The sequence below is a fragment of the Pseudonaja textilis genome, chromosome 3 (genome assembly GCF_049901715.1).
Source record: "Pseudonaja textilis isolate UNSWEBS1 chromosome 3, rPseTex1.2, whole genome shotgun sequence".
In the NCBI taxonomy this organism is placed as follows: Eukaryota; Metazoa; Chordata; class Lepidosauria; order Squamata; family Elapidae; genus Pseudonaja; species Pseudonaja textilis.
This window is the reverse complement of record NC_141992.1, coordinates 148,688,093-148,706,910: the sequence shown is the minus strand read 5'-3', so window position 1 is coordinate 148,706,910 and position 18,818 is coordinate 148,688,093.

Sequence of the window (18,818 nt, the reverse complement as noted above, 5' to 3'; positions counted from 1 at the left end):
CTTGAATACAAGAAAAAATGATTCAACACAGAGTTTTCCATCTACATAATAACCTATTCTGTTTCCTATGTGATTTCAGTGATTACTTTACTTACTCCATGACAAAAACTTGTAATGTTTCCCATTGTCCACTCAAACCTTCAAGTATAATTGCGAGGAATATCTTCTCTATCAATAATCACATTATTGCAGCATTTCACAATGAGAAAAGAAAACCCATTTCAAAATAAAAGGAGTAGATGAATAGTTTGAGAATAGTTTGATATTGTTGACATGGAAGTGATGACATTTAAACAGAAATTTTATCACTTACGTGACTATTTTATTTAACTGATGAAGTTTTAGGTATCTATTAGATAAAGTATATCTATCAGAGTTCCAGGGAAAATCCATTCCTATCAGTAACTCCGAGACACACAGCATCTCAAAGTACTTTTATTAGAACAGCACCTGGCACCTTCCGGGGAATTCCGGAACTAAAGCTTCCCGGCTTGCCCTCAAAATCCCAATCTACAAACCATCCCCTTTTCCCTCAACACCACCTCACATGAACCAATCCCAAAGTAGGTTCTAATTCTTTCTATGCCACACTCTGTAACTTTGAACTATCAAAATAATATATTTTGTCTACTAAGAGCTACTCAATTAACATCACCCCCTCCCACTTTCTCCAACTATATGGAAGCGATGAATTCCATAGTTGACAATATCATCTCAGAAACAATAAGTATTGTTTACAACTTATATATCTGACTTTATTCTTGCCATTCTTTGAAAATGTACTGAGGAACATTTAGGGAAGGAGTTATTTAAAAGGAAAAAATCCAAAATACCATTTTCTGATAATGATAGATTAATCAGCTATTGAGCTCTGCAGGACTATTTCTGGGTACAACTTAAAGAAAGTTAAAGCTTTAAAGAAAGTTAAAATACTTTTAAGTTCTTTTGAATTGAGTTGAAAATCTGAAATTCTATTTTATGTAAGGACATTCATCAATCATATACAAACTTTGCTGGAAACAATATGCTGTGAACTCAGTGAAATTTTGGAGTAGACTAGACAACATGCAGCCCATTGGATCATCCTTTCATAAATATTTCCTTACCTAAAAAGAGAAACAGAATGACCAACAGTGGATTGCTAGTGTTTTGGTTTTAAAATGAAAGAAGAAAATATTTTATTGAAGAACACACACACACACACACACACACACACACGTGTGTGTGTGTGTGTGTGTGTAGGAAGACAAATATAAATGGTTTTCATTCAACAAAGGATGTACATTTGTTGTTGTTAATATTCTTTAAGAATATTCTAACATTTTCACTTCTTTTTCCACAGCTTAAAGTGACATACAGATGACCATGCTGAAATACCAATATCTTCAGATAAATCAACACATTCTCTATGTTTTGTCCTTGCACTTTATGTACAGTGACAGCAAAGCATACTATTGAAAACTGTGTCTGAGGAAGAGGACATGGACCCCCTATGATTGCCATCATTTTGATTAATTGCACTGTCAGATTTTGCAAGTTATATTCTTCAAGGGTTTTCCTCAATTTCTCAAGGTTTTTTTTGGAAAACACAGAAGAGCTTGTTCATGATTTTCTTATTGACCATGAAATTGTGCAGTCTTGTTCTTTCAGCATCTTCAAAAGTGTTGCCAATGATAATCAGCAGGTAACATGCTTCTCTCTGTAGAATGACAGAAACAGATAAGTCCATGAAGTGTATTCAATGGTTTGAAACATACTGGCTCCTTTATATGAAGACAATGCATACTCAAGTAGTAGAAGTCAAGGAATGTTATACACCTGACCCAGAACATTGGGTTCAAAAATTTTGGACAACTTTTCCAATCTTTTCCCAATCATCCTTCTTTTCTACCTCTACAAGCATAGAATCTAATACAATGATTTTGTAAATGGAACATGCTTGCAAAGATGAATGAATTCTGTTGTAGTGGTTCTTGCCATATCGTTATTCTGTTGCATAGCAGCATTATCTGGAAAGATTACATGATGCTATTGTAGAAGGTGCACTTAAAGGCAAAAGATGGCTGATTTCCTTTCATGAATTTGAAATGCAGGTATTATCAACAGCTTCAGAGGCCCAATATATCTGTAGGTCAAACACTGTGTGATTTTTGGCTTCTATGTTCAATACAAAAGTTGCCTGATCAGTCCCCTTCATGGTATATGTTAGTGTTTGGGGATAAACCCCCAAGCTGAGTGCACAGCAGCAGTCAAGCCAGGCAGCCAAATGAGAGTGAGGCTGGGCCCAAGAGTATACACACACTTGAGACAAAAACACTGTTTGTGGTTTTAAATAGATATTTAATTCACACAGAGATTAAGAATAGTCATTCAGTCCATATGTCAGTATCCAGTTTATCAATCCAGTTACCTAGTCTTTTAAACAGTAAATACAATGTCTTTATCTGCTTGTATATCTTCTTCTTAAGATACCTTTCTCTCTAATACAATGCTGAATCCACAGCTCACCAAGCAAACAGTCCTTGTGTTCAGTAGAGAGAAGTATCTTGCACAGTAGACATCTCATACAGGAGGAAACAGTAGGCAGACAGACAGCAGATAGACCAGAGACCAGTAACACCAGGAACAGGAACCAAACCAGGAGCTCGAAACCAGGATCAGAAACCAGGAAGTGTTACGTCTCTCTCACTGCCTAATATTGCAGCCTGCAACCGCACCCATAATTATGCAATGACATTGCAGTTTAGAGCTTAAAGTTGCAAACACTTACACCTAGGTTTTATATATTCATTCACCCAAACCAGTTGGTGTATCCATATACCCAACATACTCCCCTTTTGGGTGATATAAATATATAATGCCTTTACAATCTGAACCCATATTTTTCACAACTCTCTAGGTGCTTATTAACGCCTTGGGCTTTAGTAAAATTATCAGCTATATTGTCCTCCGACATACAGTACTCTAGCTGTATTATTTTACTATTTACAGATTGCCTTACATTCAGATATCTCAAATCTGTATGTTTGCTCCTAGTTTTTTCTGCAATACTTGTGGCCATTTGAATTGCTGCCTGATTATCTTCATGTACAACTATAGGGTAATTTACAGTTATACCCATATCTTTCAGCATTTGTTTATACATAGTCAACTCAGTACATAATAAAGATAAACAGGAGAATTCTGCCTCCATAGTAGACAAACTTATATGCTGTTGTCTAATTGACTTCCAACCAATTAATGTCTTACCCAGCATTATGGCTGTTCCTGAAGTCGACTTTCTTGTGTCTCTTTCTGATGCAAAACTAGCATCTGCATAAGCACTCAATATGAGATCACCTTCTGGTTCTAAATACAGTGCATGGTGTAATGTTCCTTTTAGATATCTTAGGATTCTTTTCAATGCTATCCAGTGACATTGAAGCGGGTCATTGTTATGTCGTGCCAGCTGATTAATACAAAAAGCTATATCTGGCCTTGACCAATTGCTAATATATGATAAGCTACCAATCAAAGATTGATATATTGCCTTATCAAACTTGGGACTTTGAGTATCCATTTTGCAAATATCCTGACTCATAGGAGTCTTTGCAGGCTTACAAAGTTCCATCTTATAATCTATTAGCAATTTAGATATCTTATCTTCCTGAGATATCTTAAACCCTTTCTGTGTTCTCAGTATATTCAAACCTAGATATCTCTTTATCTCACCTAATTGCTTGATTTTTATTTTCTTGGCTAATGATGATATTATTTCATTTGCTTCATCATTAGTCTTAGTTATCAGAGCAATATCATCAGTAAACAACAATAATAATGATATCTTCCCATTCTTTTCTCTCTTAAATAGACATGGGTCGGCTAAACCAGCTTTAAACCCTATATTGTTCAGTTCCTTCACAATATACTGGTTCCATTCATAGCCCGATTGTTTAAGACCATATAGACTCTTTTTTAACAACCAACAATCATTATTATTATCATCTTTCAATCCACTAGGCTTTTTCATATATACAGTATGTCTTAGTGGAGCATGCAAGTAAGCAGTTTCCACATCTAAATGGTTAACTATATATTTCTTGCTTGCTGCCCACACTAATGCTGCCCTTAAAGTTGCTGCTTTCAGACTAGGTGCAAATACTTCATCATAGTCATTTGCACTTTGTCTAAAGCCTTGGGCTACTAACCTTGCCTTATGGATTGTGTTTCCATCCTTATCAGTTTTTATTTTAAAAATCCATCTGCAGCCAATGGGTTTTTCATTACTAGGTAATATTCACGTTTTCATAAACTTGCATATCCTTCAGAGACTTCAATTCTTTATTAATTGCTGCATACCATTTTTCTTTCTCTTTAGAAGGATATCTTTTTATCTCATCCACAGTATTTGGGATTCTATTTTCCTGGCACACTGTATTAGCCTGATATCTATCAGGCGGTCTAGATATACGTGTAGTCCTTCTGGGTATTACTGGGCTTGGTTTAGTTACTACCTGTTCCTCATCTTCAGCTATTTCTTCCTCTAGGGGCTGTACTTCTTCCTGTACTTCTTCCTTTACATTATTTTTAAAGTTACAGGGATACTTAATGGGATTTCTGTATGATTCAATAATCACCTCGTTATTGCTATCCTGTTCTAACTTATCCCATCCTACGTGCTCTAGAAATTGGGCATTGGCACTACATAACACCCTAGATGTGCCTTTCTCCCAAAATCTATATGCCCTATGGTTAGCTTGGTAACCAACAAAGAAAAATTGTTTAGCTCTGTGTTGCCCTTTACGCCTGAGCTGTGTAGGGATATGCACCCATGCTGGTGCACCAAATATGTGCAGGTAACTCAGATCAGGCTTCCTGCCATGCCACATGGTGAATGGTATTTCACCAGTGGTTGAGTTAACCACATTATTTAATAAATGATTAGCACACATTGTGGCCTCCCCCCACAAAGAATCAGGTAACCCAGAATCAGTTAACATAGTACGGGTCATCGCCTGCAATGTTTGGCCTCGCCTTTCAACAAATGCATTGTGCTGTGGTCTGTATGGTGCAGATGTCTTATGAGCTATTCCAGCTGCCTTTAATCTATTCTGGAATTTGCTATTAACAAATTCCGTACCATTATCTGTCACCAAGGTTATCAGTTGCCGTTTGGTTTTTCTTTCAGCAAACTTTAACCAGTTGAAGAAATGTTGATATGTTTCAGTTTTGCTTTTCATTAAGTAGCAAAACCCATATCTAGAGTAATGGTCCATAATGCTCAGTATATACCGAGCACCCCCCATACTGGGTTTCTTTGGACCTATAATGTCTGCAAATACTACTTCTAAAGGTTCTTTAGTTTTAAAACCATTTAGCCTATTTGCAGGCAATATTTTACTCTTATCTTCACAACAGACATTACAACGCAAATACTTATCACAGGGTTTTAACCTTATTCCTTCAGATAACTCTACTGTACGTTTTAGCATTTTAAAATTCACATGCCCCAAACGTCTATGCAATAAATGGATACATTCATCATGAGGCTTGATATTATTAAATACAGTCTGTGCCTCCCCTTTCTTACTATCATGTAAGACATATAATGTTCCATTTAAAGCTGCAGTTACCATTTTGTTATCTCTTTCCAGTATGCACTTATTATTCTTAAATGTAACCACATATCCTAGTTTATCTAATTCTCTTACAGAAAGTAAATTCATTTTTAACTGTGGTACATACAACATGTTTATATTCTGTTTTAAACATGGACAATATGCAATACCTTCACCCTTGGCCTTGAGATGCCAACCGTTAGCAAGTGATATATGCTGAGAGCTTGTAGACATTTTTATAAACTTTGTCTTATCTCTCGTGATGCAGTGGGATGCTCCACTGTCCACCACCCATATATCATTCTTCATATCACAGTTGCTGAACGTGGCTAGTTCAAAGGATTTCTTTGGCTTCTTTAAATTCTGGCTTTTTCCTTTTCTGCAGAATCTTGCCAAATGTCCTCTGCCTCCACAATTAAAACACTTTTTAATTGTGTATGCCGTCGAAGATAAATTCTCTTCTTCCGGGTGCTTTACTTTACACAGCTGGTTTCTTTCCAGCCTTGAAGATAATTTCTCTTCTTTATTAGGCTTATTTTCTCTCAGCTGGTCTCGTTCACTCCTCCTCCTGGCTTCCTCTAATAGCCTGCCGGTTATCTCAGTTACTGATAAACTGTCTTTTGGCAATACTTCTAATGCAGTGACAAACTCATCATAGCTTCGATCCAAAGAAGACAGTATGATGTATACTTGTTGCAACTCATTAAATATAAGCTCTTTTTCTTGTAGTTCTTGAAAAATGCTTTTCATACAGTTTAAATGAGTTAACATGTCTCCATTTCTCTCAAGATGTGTTCTAAACAGCTTCCGTGTAAGATTGATATGAGCTCCTACACTGTCTCGAACATAAACCTTCTTGAGATTCTCCCAGCACTTGGCAGCACTATCCTCTCCACGAATATGAATCAGTTGCTGGTCTGAGAGAGTCAGTCCTATGATGCACAAAGCTTGTTCATTCTTTTGCTTATAGTCCTGTATCTTTTTGGCATCCTCATCAACAGTAGGATCTAAGTTGGATACATCTGGTGGGTTTGTTACTATGCCCCACAAACCTTCTCTTCGTAGAAGTAAACTACATTTCATTGACCATGAAACATAGTTTGTTCCATCTAACCTGGATATCATGGACAGACTTGGCAAATTTACTTGTGCCATTGCTCTGCAGAAAAATAACTATTCAACAAACAGTTTGTCTTTACAGCAATGTGTAACTCTTGACCAAACTCTCACTGGTATATCCTGGTTAGCTAGACTGTGCACGCTGCTGGGCCCATAACCAATGTTAGTGTTTGGGGATAAACCCCCAAGCTGAGTGCACAGCAGCAGTCAAGCCAGGCAGCCAAATGAGAGTGAGGCTGGGCCCAAGAGTATACACACACTTGAGACAAAAACACTGTTTGTGGTTTTAAATAGATATTTAATTCACACAGAGATTAAGAATAGTCATTCAGTCCATATGTCAGTATCCAGTTTATCAATCCAGTTACCTAGTCTTTTAAACAGTAAATACAATGTCTTTATCTGCTTGTATATCTTCTTCTTAAGATACCTTTCTCTCTAATACAATGCTGAATCCACAGCTCACCAAGCAAACAGTCCTTGTGTTCAGTAGAGAGAAGTATCTTGCACAGTAGACATCTCATACAGGAGGAAACAGTAGGCAGACAGACAGCAGATAGACCAGAGACCAGTAACACCAGGAACAGGAACCAAACCAGGAGCTCGAAACCAGGATCAGAAACCAGGAAGTGTTACGTCTCTCTCACTGCCTAATATTGCAGCCTGCAACCGCACCCATAATTATGCAATGACATTGCAGTTTAGAGCTTAAAGTTGCAAACACTTACACCTAGGTTTTATATATTCATTCACCCAAACCAGTTGGTGTATCCATATACCCAACAGTATACTTGATAACATATTTGATGGATTTGACAGATGAGTATATTTCTACATTGAGATGACAATTGAACACCTTCAACAGGTACATTATCAGGTACCACCCATTGAGAAGTTATAATTTGACTCTGTTATTCTGCTTTATGGCCAACTGTTTCTGAAAATTCATTCCTGTAGATAGGTTATGAATCATCACCGTGGTGAGTATGTTTGTTACTGCATGTACTATTTTACCAACACACCGAGTTCCTGTTGGAATGAGGACCATGGATCAGGTACTTCAGTACCAATTTATGTAGCTGTGGATCCTAATTTGGATCTGGTATTTTGGCTTACACAAATATGCCATAACTTTGTGGTCCTAGCTTGGATGCTTCACTAAACCACAGCAGATAGTGCATATAAGACAGTTATATTGTCTGATGTTCTTCCTGAACATGTTTTAATTTTTTCCTAATTCAGTTTTTTTTTTAAATGGTGACATTTGAGGGCATAGTTGCCCTTTTTTGTGGCAAATTGCTTGCCCATTTTTTTGACAGATAAGACAAGGGGCTCTATAGATGGAGGGGAAATGAGCCTTTTTAAAAAGTGAATCCTTTCTATTTTACAGTAACTACAAAAAGAATAAACATATAGAGATCTGATTTAGTAAAAGTATGTTCCTGTATAGAATGCTACTAAAAACCAAGCAATGTGCAGGTTTGGTTTGGTTTTCTTCAAAAGTGATGGCATTTGCTGGTAGTGGAGAATGTATAATTCAGTATTTCTACCATAAAGCACGAAATGTTAAGAATGCCCCTGATGACTATGCCCTTGGCTTTGAACAGAGATCTGTCAATCAGCCAGCAAACTTTCTTTCTGTCTTGGCATTTTACAAAAAAAGTTACATTTTTCAAATACAGCTTTCATGAGATACTCCAAAATGCTAAATCATTCATAATGCTTTATTTCATTTTGGCCTTTTTAAAGGGACCTCTCCTCTTCATGGACCCAGAAAAATTGCCTTTTTCTTTTAGGATTATCTAAGGATCTTGAATATTAATTATCCCTCTCCTTGATATTCATTGCATAGACTACTTGGCTCATTTTCTTGAGATGCATGCAGCAATTTGTTTTTGCCTCAGCTTTCTAGAATATTCCTGGTGTCTCTTTGAGATATACTATAGTTTGGATTGACAGGTTATTAGGTGGGGGGAGCAGAGGGGATGGTTAGTAGACAGACATTCCAATTTAAAGCAACAATTTGTTATCCTTGCATAATTATCACTGCAAAATTATTTAATACTTCCGTGAACATTGTTGGACACAAATTTTGGTACAATTATTTCTAAAATATGTTGTATTCAGTGAAAATACTATATTACACTATAGTGTTTCTTGGATTTATATATAAAAGTTAATTGCTTTAGAATTTATCAGCATGAAAAATCACAAGGATTGATTGCCAAGCATAAACTTTTTTCTTGTTAAAAATAATAGTCCATTACCCATCAAAATCTGTCATCATATATTAGTCTCCAAACTTATTTTAAAAGTGTTCATATCCATTTATTAGCAGGAAGGCAGAGATTTCCCCCTTATTTCTGTTGCAGTATAAATTAATATTTGTTTAAAGAAAATGCCATTTTTTTTCAGAAGGAAAATCTTAACTGCAAAACACAAGTGTTGGTTTCTCTTCACTCTGATTTTATTGCCTGAACAAATGCATGGAAGTAATGTTATATGTGCATTACATGTGCAAAAAAGCTCTAAATATATGGATAATGTCCAATGATTAATTTCAGAAATAAACATAGAAAAGGAGGATTGTGACTTTTCATCCAAAGCCTGCAGTCTTCATGAGAACTCATGCCATTTTAAAGCAGGTGTTCAAGTCTGCATTATTTTAATGTTATAAATAACTGCTACAAACCAAGACACTCTCCAGAATTGAACCAAGTTTGAGTCCTGAGCCTGGCCATTTTTAGTGAGCACCTTCCTATGTCACCAAGATTGGCTTTAGACTAACTTTGAGTAGGCACCTGCCTAAGGTGCCAAAGCTTAGGGAATGCCATCACTGGCCTTCTTTCTGAGTACTTCTTTTAAATTTTTTTTACAATGACCAGAAATGGCACCATCAGTCAATCTGTTCTAGGGGTGGCATATACCATTGAACTAAAACAGTATGCTGTAGAATGCCTTGTGTGACTCAGGAAACAACAGAACTCACACTCTACTGAATTTGACAAGATCCCTCTAATTCCTTAAAAATTCTAGTTGTATGGCTCTCCTTGTAGAGGGTTGAATTAGAAGCGGAAAAGTTGTTAATCCTCTGAGATAGGCAAGATGAAGAAATAGAAGTAGCAGGGATCACAGGCATGTTCTTTTGTGTTGTAAGGTAGGATAGAAACTCTTGAAAGCCTCTCATAAGTTGTCTCTGCCCAGTCTTATACCAAATTAACTCAAAGTGTGGTTATTTTGAGTTTCTTTCTTATACTTTATATTTCTTCAGACTGAGCTGCCCTCTTTCTTCTGCTTATTGCTCACTTCTTGCTTTTTAATTCCAGAGCTCCATTTGGCCACCAAAGTGGCTTTGGAATGAATGGATATGTACAGGTAACACCAGTCATTATTAGTTTCAACTTGATCTGTTGTTTCCAGGGATCATGCTACAGCTCGCAGAAGACAGCAATGCAATCTGCAACTGCTTTAAGAAGCCACAGCATGCTGAAAAACACTTTTCCCCCTTTAGAAACCAAAGTACTTCACATATTGAGTTTATAAAACCTGAAGTCCGAGTGCTAATGAAGTCTTCTTCAATAGTTTGGCGAACTGAGGCAAAGTGCAGCATGATATATTTTAAGATGCAGACACAAAAATAGCATGGAAGTTGTTGAATTTCTATGGCTCAGTTTAATGTTTCTATTTCTTTTGTATTGCTTTTCTTTGGTTAGAAATATGTTGATACAAACTGTAAGAACACATGGGATTGTTTATGTAATTATACATTTGATGTTGCTCAGTGGAATGCAGACATTTTCAGTTGGCTATTCTTTTTGTGCATGTATAACAATGTACTGCATACATTTAATTTTTTTATGAATACATTTTTACGTTTGGGTCATAAACTTATGTTGACAACCTTTGATACACCTTCAGTTAAAAAAATATAAAATCATTGTTGAAACTATAAATGTTATATTAATTTGATTTAGATAAAATATGATCATACTAAAAACCACCTCCGCTTTTGCTAGTTTATGAATATGCAGTCTTGGCCACTTTCAACCCCTGTGCATGCTAGCAGAATCCAAATGTGAAGAAATGAAGACATAATTGATCCTGTTTATTTCAACTCATTTCAGATAATCCTACTTTATTTATCTGGACTGGATTCAGGCTTGTTGTATATAGACATTTAAATACTTGTAATACTACGTTCCGATTGGATAACCACTACTACCTAGCGATTGGTGGTTAACAACACATTATGATTGGCCACCTAAACGGCGGGAGGTTTAAAATTATGCAATTGGTTGCGAGCCGCGAGCAGCCGCTATAAAAGAGGCGGCCGTGGCTCGGGTTTAGTTGAAGTTACTGACAGTTAAATAAAGAGCTGAATTCAACTCCGGTCTCGAGTCTGCTTGTTTCTGCCGATAGAACAAGGCTGTTGTATTTTTAGATGGGCACAGTTAGGAGGTAGGAATTCTGCTTCATAAGTGATACAAGGTTCAACAATCAATGCTGTGCACAGCCTTGCTCTGTAGCTTTGTATACAGTACGCTATATGCTCTAGCACAGTGTTTCTCAGCCCTGACAACTTTTAAGACACTTCGAGTTGAGCTCCAGAATACTTGTCAAAGATGAGAAGCACTGCTCTGGAAGGTCTCTACTGCATACAAAAGATTGTATTTAACTGGCTAACCAGCATTTTCTTAAGCCAGAGGTAAAACAGCAACAACAATCCTTGTTTGGATTGAGGATCATACTTCGATTTTAATGGCATGTTGGGGATCACACTCAATATATATATATGTAATATGGAAACTAATTCTTAGCCAGCATGGTATATGATTAAGGCGTCAGACTAGAAACTGGAAGACTGTAATTTCTAATCCCACTTTAGGCACAAACCCAGTTAGGTAACCCTGAAGGTCTATGACACCTCATCACACTGTAGCCAACTCGCCACAGGACAATTCACCACAAGACAAGAGTAACACTAATATTGAAGAAATAGTAGAATAGAACCATTAAAGAAAGGATGCCAAAGGAGGGACAAAATGAAATGTGAATAACAAAAAAATAATTTATATTTTGAATAATTAAATTGAATTGTTGAATTGTCCTGCAATGAGTTGTCCAGTGGCAAGTTGGCCGTGGTGAATTTTCCTGTCCTGAGTAGGCCATGGCAATTTGACCATGACAAGTTGCCCCATTCTGGACCCTGACTCAGTAACTGTCAGTCCTAGGAAGAGGCAATGACAAACCACTTCCCAAAAAACCTTGCCAAGAAAACTGCAGGCACTAGGGACTTTTCCAGGCAGGGATTTGTTCAGATAGTCATCAGGAATCATAAACTGAGCCAACAGCACCAAAATAAATTCCACTTCACTAATTGTTATTAATCAGATGAGAGTTTCTTTCAAATATGTGTAAAACTTGACTAATATTTTGGGAGAGAATTGAAACAGAGCCAGAAAGCATTTATACTTTATTGGACCAGTAGTCACTTGATGTAAGCATTGTTTATAATGTTAACAATAGCTGTTTAATTTTTTAAGGTCAAGATTTGTTTCAGCCATACTTGGAAATGCTAAGCATGGATACTGGAACCTTTGCATATAAGTATATACTCTAACTTAAAGTTCTTCCTCATGATTTTCAAGCTAACTTCACCTAAATTGCTGCCTTGTTCTCTCAAAGTTACAGGAGAACAACAAATAAACATTCATTAAATTTATTACATAGAACTTTTGGAAGCGCAGCACATGCTGGCAATCTGGCACTTCCCAAAATAGATGTCAGCTCAGATTTGTAATATGATATTCAATGTATCCAAATTGATTAACATTAAAAAAAAACCTGCTTGTCTCTTTTAACATTTCAAACTGAAAATTACATCTCTTTTTCTCTATCATAGCATTACTTTCATAAATACATGGGACTTAATTACACACTGTTTTAATTTTTGATCAGTCAGTTCAGGCATTTTCCACTGTAAAGGTATCTCAGGTAAAGTTATAAAAATAGCACACAAGAATGGCAATTGCTTGCTATTAATATAGCAGATTGGCTGTTCTATCTTATTTCTCTAATTGGAAATATTCCTGAAAATGAACTCAGAAAATGTTGTCCATTTTGCATGCCCTCGCCATGTTAGGTTACTAGTTTTAGGGTATTGAAAAAAGTTCCCAGAATTCTATTCCTGATGTTTTATAATATTATTCATAATATTATTGCCATTCATTTCAAGTGACAATGTAACAGAACATAGATCGTAATCCAAAGTCAGTTAAATAATTAAGGGTGACATGCTAACAGTGGTAGAAGTATTGAAGTATAGTAGAAACGGCAATTATTATGGATACTTGAAACCAAGGAAAACAGACCAAAGGTAAAAACAGGGCAGAAATAGAAATAAGTAGAGATAGTCCTCCACTTACAACAGTTCACTTAGTGACTGTTTGAAGTTACGTTACTAAAAAAAGGGACTTTTTAAATGACCATTTTTCACACTTAGGATAATTGCAGCATCCCCATCAGGGGTGGGTTTCTACCAGTTCTGTCCACCTCTGTAGAACCGGTAGCTCTGAAGAGCAGCAGACATAGAACCGGTTCTATGTCTGCTGATGTTTTTGCCCACCCACCCACCTGGCTGTTACCTGATCTTTATTTCCTGATTTTTCAACTTCAGCTGCCGAACGAGGCACAGCTGCAGTTAAAAAAGCAGGAAAAGAGGGCTGTTTCAAAGGCTGCATCTCTGCACACAATATGCTGATGAAGATTTACGGGCGCGTGGCTCACAGTGTTCAGGGAAGCTTGTAAATTCCGAACCAGTAGTTAACGCTGTCGTATCCCACCCCTGATCCCCATGGTCATGCGATTTACATTCGGACGCTTGACAACTAGCTCACATTTATGATGGTTGCAGTGTCCCATTTCGGGGGGGTCATGCAATCCCCTTTTGTGACCTTCTGACAAGCAAAGTCAATGGGGAAGAAAGGCTCATTTAACAACCCTGTTACTAATTTAGCAGTTGCAATGATTTACTTCACAAATATAGCAAGAAAAGTCGTAAAATGGGACAAAAGCCACTTAACAAATGTCTCACTTAGCAACATGCATTTTGGATTCAACCGTGGTCGTAAGTTGAGGATTACCTGTATGGTAAGAATTTTATGAGCAAGAGAAGCATTGTTTGGAGAAACCTGAACGGTTTCAGTGTATGCATCCACAGTAAGAAAGTAAAAACCAGCCTCCATTAAAAACTTGCTTGAATAGTAACAGCTTTAATTGGTGTTTAAATAAAAAGCACAACAGACTTAATTGCTCACAATTGAGTGCTACAATGCTTCATTTAATAGTTTGTTTATAAATGTTATATACTGCAATTTCTTGGGCTTTTTTTTTAAAAAAGCTTAAATTGGAGATGCAATTCAATTAATAAAACAGTTAATGTCATTTAATTTTAAAGTAGTTGCTGCTAAAAATTTGAATAATTCAGTAAATCTCTAACATCATGTTTAAAGCCCTAAACCTATTAAAACAGCTTAACTCAGACCAAAGTTGCATCATTTAAACCCAAAGCTGGCAATTCTAGGGCCCCAGACTGCATGTGGTTCATAATTCTCTCTTGTTTGTTAATTCCTGCATTACACTCGCAAAATTTAAATTGCTGAATTTCAGGACTCAAATTTCCAGTTAATTGAATAAGTAGTTTAAAGTGTGGAAAACCGAGGTGGTATTCAGCAGGTTCTGACCAGTTCTGGAGAAGCGGTAGCGGAAATTTTGATGAGTTCAGAGAACCGGCAAATACCACCCATGACTGGAGATTTTACAGTATCCTTCCCCTGCCATGCCCACCAAGCCACGCCCACAGAACCGGTAGTAAAATTTTTTGAATCCCACCACTTGTAGAAAAGGGAATACTTGCTCCTTTCTCCCACCCCTGCTCTTTTTAAAACTATCCAAAAAGCTGAAAAGCAATCAATCAAAGTCTTTCCAATTCCAGTGAGGTCACTTGATCAGTCATATCAGACCAAGGAGAGAATTCCATACATGCATTATGAATCTCTTTCTTGGATCACTATACAATGAATCATTAACAAATGTAACTCTCTCGAGGATCACATGCCACTAGATCATAACTGTCAAGCAAGACCTCTGTCTGCTATATACCCAGGTCTTTAACAAGACCCGTCTTTCTTTAACACGACAAGTTCCTTAAAGGTAGCTTTAGAGCAGAGTAACTGTCAGTACAATGCATTCAAAACAAACATGATCTCATTGGTGTACCACAATTAAGAGTTACATAGTTGTTTCAGCAGCAAATCTGAAATGTAACCCTCTAAACAGAAGTTTTTTAAAAATTAATAATAGGCTAATAATAGTTCATTATTTTTTGTAACACATTGATGAAGGTTTGTTATCTCAAAATCGGAATTGATCAGCAATGCAATTATGCACTGTCTGTTCCATTCTGTGTTTGAATATGTGTCTTATGCACTATTTCAGATAGGCAGAACTTGGCATGTGATATCTCATAACAACACCATTCCCCCTCCCTCATGATCATTAATTGTGTAGAAACACACACCTACACAGCACGCACTCTCATATGCACACATTCTATTAAACATTGTCAAAGATGCATAGAATAACAGGTGGCTTAGAAGTATTCTAATAAGTCGTAAATACCATCAATTATAATGATACTATTTAAACTAACTGCTATGGCATGTTACTTTAAAAATGTGTAATACACATGGCTCCCCCTTCATACTCATATGAATAGTGTATATCTTTTCCTTATAGTCATCATTGCAGATATACTTAATGTTGATGGGGCTCCTGCAAACTTTTTTTTTCTCAGCCTATTCGCCCAGAGTGGCCACACAATAAGTAAAAAAATATTTTCTCTCTATATTACCCTAGCAACTAATGAACAAACAACTAATGTCTGGTTTTCTTTTCTTTTATTTTTTTTACTAAAGCAAATGAATTCCATAAAAGAAAATGAATGAAGAAGACAAACCCCAGAGATCAAAAAAGACTGGTACTAATTTTGACCTGTTTGTCCAAGGTAATATATGCTGAATTATAAATGGAGCTCCTCACAACATGATTGCTTTGGATCAATTTTATTCTGAAAGAACTGTTTTTAAAACTTGCAAAATTAAAAGTAATAAAATTTTTTATTGAGGTTGTATTTGGCTTATGCATGAGAACAACAGAACTTTTAATAGAACAATAGTAATCACTGTATGTTAAAGATGCTGCTGTACTTCTTGAGTGCATCACCAGTATTTGGAATGTATTAAGAAATACAAGGCTTGTGGACTTTGGTTATATATTCAAATAACCAAAGTCCATATACAGTATATAACTGGAAAAGAAATATCTGCACTAGTTTTTCAACAATTATTTGCTGATGTGTGCCATTTGTCAATATTTGCTTATGAATATTTTTTAACAAAGGATCAATAAAGAAGATCCTCAAGCAACTTGATTAAAGTTTTTGGAGTTATAACTCCTATGCCTCCTCCCTGTTTCTTTTTCCCCTTCTGTATTGCAATGCTAATAAGCGTTAAAATTAGATTGATCCTCTAAGGCTGTGTAGATTTTTTGCTTTTTTCTGTTGATCAATTTAGCAGGATATTTTTTTCAAAAAAATATGTATTTAAAATATTGATATAACTGCTCACCTCATTTAGCAAACAAACTTAAAAGAATAAAAGCCACAAAGGCATTACAGAATAGAACACGCCTCAAACACAGCACACACACAAATATTTAACAAAGCTTTCCTGGACTCCAGTTTCATAACCCCACTGTCCATCATGACTTGTGGGAAAAGTCAGGCCATGAGAGTAGGGACCTGCTGAATGTCAGGGGAAAAGTATCTCAAAATGTTTTCTTAAAGAAAACCCCTAAATCCCCCTAATGTAAATACTGTGTAATATTCTGTCTAGAAAAACATAGGTTTTTCTTTGTTATTGTGAAGTTTTACACTTGGTATAGCATTGTGCCATCCAATTACATTGTGTCTTGCTCGCTATTCATTGCCAGCTGGTTAAAAATGAGACTTGTTCTCCATCAGTAAGTGCTTATAAAATGGAATGGTGAACTCTTAATGAAAGGATATGAAAGGATGTTCATTTTACACTGCAGAAATTAATACCTATGAATGATGGCTGCTTTTGTAGCCCATAAAATCTGCAGCAAAATGTACTAAAAACAGATACGTTGTGCAATATTATGCATGTAGCAATTATCATGCAGACATTTGATTATATGCATTCATATTAATGGAGCAGTTTTTATTTATAGGTTTGTAAACATTTCAAACTCTATTACCTATTGGCATTATTTCATTCTCTTGACAGCATACATTATCTTTTGTTTTACAGCCGTGGTGAAGTGTAGCAGGTAGATACTAGAATCTTTGTATCCAAATAAATTCAGCATCGGGATTATAAAATTAAATTTCAGCACTGGAAAAATGGTAGCTTTTTCTGTTCAAAGGTCAATGTGATAGCACCCAAATCTACTTGTCATCCTATCCATCAGGTTAGATCACCTTTTTTTTTCAGAACACAGTGAGCTCCTTACCATGGCAACAATTTTAATCAAAATTGGAAAAAGCTAAGAATTCAAGTTGTCTATTCAGATAATGCATTTAATTGCTAATGCAGACCTTTAAGAAGATTCCTGTTCATCCTTGAAAGAGGAACAATGGACATGTTTTGATTCAAAAGAGAAGTATGAGGTAAGTTTGTCTGTCTTTTAGAAAGACTACAGCAAAGCAAGTATACTGAAATATTGTTGTGGATTAAATTTCCAAATCCAGGTGAAGGGTCAAGGAAGATAAAGACAATAGCAAAGTAATAATAAGATAACTGAAGATTGGATAGGAAAGCAAATTTAATGTTACAATTACGCATAATTGTGCATGTAACAATACAGATAGCATCATGTTTCCTTCGTGACTGCTATCATCCTGCAATTTTTTGTTTAAATACAGGTAGTCCTCAATTTATGACTACAATTGGGCCCAAAATCTCTGCTGTTGTGGGACATTTGTTAAGTGAGTTTTGCCCCATTTTATGCCTTTTCTTGCCACAGTTGTTAAGTGAATTACTGTAGTTAGTAACCCATTTGTTAAGTGAATTTTGCTTCTCTATGGCCTTTGCTTGTCAGAAAGTCACAATAATATGATCACATGACCTTGGGACAAAGCAATGGTCATAAATATGAATCGGTTGCCAAGCATCTGAATTTGGATCATGTGACCATAGGGATGCTGCAAGGGTTGTAATTGTGAAAAAAAAGATCATAAGTCACATTTTCAAGTGCCATGGTAACACTGAACAGTCACTTAAATGAACTGTTATAAGTCGAGGATTAACTGTAGTCTACAAATAGTGTGTTGGGATAATTCTTTTTGCTGGCCACCCATTCCAGAGAATCCTGGAAACAGTAATTTGGAAATGTATTGAACATTCTGCATTAGAGATAACATTCCCAATTTAGAGGTGGTATTCAGCAGGTTCTGACCAGTTCTAAAGAACCGGTAGCAGAAATTTTGAGTAGCTCGGAGAACCGACAAACACCAACTCTGACTGGCCCTACCCTCATCTATTCTTTGCTTCCCGAGTCCCAGTTGATCGGCTGGGTTTTCTTTTGTTGCCCTGCATAGGAGAACTAGCTGGAAAACAGGTTAGTGGGGTGGGGAGGGAATCAGAATAGTTTGGACAATCGGCAAACACCACCTCTGACTGGCCATGCCTCCATCTATTCTCCGCCTCCCGAGTCCCAGTTGATCATCTGGGTTTTCTTTTGTTGCCCTGCATAGGAGAATGGAGCTGGAAAGCAGGTTAGTGGGGGTGGGGAAGGAATCAGAATAGTTCAGAGAACCGACAAATACCACCTCTGACTGGTCCTGCCCCATCTATTCTCCGCCTCCCAAGTCGGAGGGAATCAGGATTTTATAGTGTCCTTCCTCTGTCACACTCACCAAGTGATGCACACAGAACCAGTTGTAAAAAAATTTGAATCCCACAACTGGTACAATTTCCAAGCTTTGGGGGAGATAAGGAATAATTGTAAAATTATGATGGC